Raw genomic sequence first — 1,280 nt, 5'->3', positions numbered from 1 at the left:
CAGTGCTATAAATGTACACACACATATACTGATGCTAACAAACTAATAACATTTAATAAATTACCTCTTCTAAGGCATTCCACAGTTCCTTATCTGTATGTTCATTAAAAGGATCCAGATTTTTCCTCATTGTTCCCGTGAATAAAACAGGTTCCTAAATAACCCAAAATAGTAAATGTTATTAGTCAACTTTATCCATTTTATTTCAGTACATACAGAATTAAAATGAACAAAATAAAAATTCACTGTAATCTTTAATAATAAGGTTGTAAATGCCTGTTTACAAAAACAGTATCTCTAAAATAATTTTCAGTTGTATAAACTGTGCTGCAAAATATCCTCTGGACCATTGAATACTAAAAAAAGGAAGTGCTGAGCTGTGTCACCTTAAGAAAAATCTGAAGAACAGAAAGGAAGATTTGACTTTTTTCAATGCCTCACTGGTAATACCTGCTTAATAAAAAAATAAATGGGGATATAATTATTTGAGGAATAATTATTTATTATTATTTAAAATAATAAATTTTTACACCAATAGCACTAGATAAATTGTCAATTCTTGTGTGATACTAGGAAATACCAAGAGCATGATTAGTTGAGGTTTGAAAGGGTTAATAGGTAGGCAGGCAGGGAAACCAGGGTCTTCAAAGATGGAGAGATGGCAAAAAGGACCATTCCTTTGCATAGCAGGTTTCTCAAATCCAGTGTTGCTATGGGGACTATCTGAAACTAACTTTTTCAACCCTCAAGCTGCTAACTGCTCAGCAAAACAGTATATTTTGCTCAAAGGAATATCCTATCTTAAGCAATGTTAATGAAACAATGTATCTTTCTTAGAAACCAGTTTTTCAACTATAAAACACTGCTGAAAGAAATCAAAGAGGAAACTAATAGATGGAGAAATATACCATGTTCATGGATTGGAAGAATCAATATACTGAAAATGAGTATACTACCCAAAGCAATCTATAGATTCAATGCAATGACAAAGGAGGCAAGAATATGCAATGGAAAAAGACAATCTCTTTAACAAGTGGTGCTGGGAAAACTGCTCAACCACTTGTAAAAGAATGAAACTAGAACACTTTCTAACACCATACACAAAAATAAACTCAAAATGGATTAAAGATCTAAACGTAAGACTAGGAACTATTAAACTCCTTGAGGAGAACTTAGGCAAAACACTCTCCGACGTAAATCACAGCAGGATCCTCTATGACACACCTCCCAGAATATTGGAAATAAAAGCAAAAATAAACAAATGGGACCTAATTAAAATT

This window comes from Bison bison, unplaced genomic scaffold (assembly GCF_000754665.1).
Source record: "Bison bison bison isolate TAMUID 2011002044 unplaced genomic scaffold, Bison_UMD1.0 scf7180017864527, whole genome shotgun sequence".
Lineage (NCBI taxonomy): Eukaryota > Metazoa > Chordata > Mammalia > Artiodactyla > Bovidae > Bison > Bison bison.
This window is presented reverse-complemented; position numbering follows the sequence as displayed.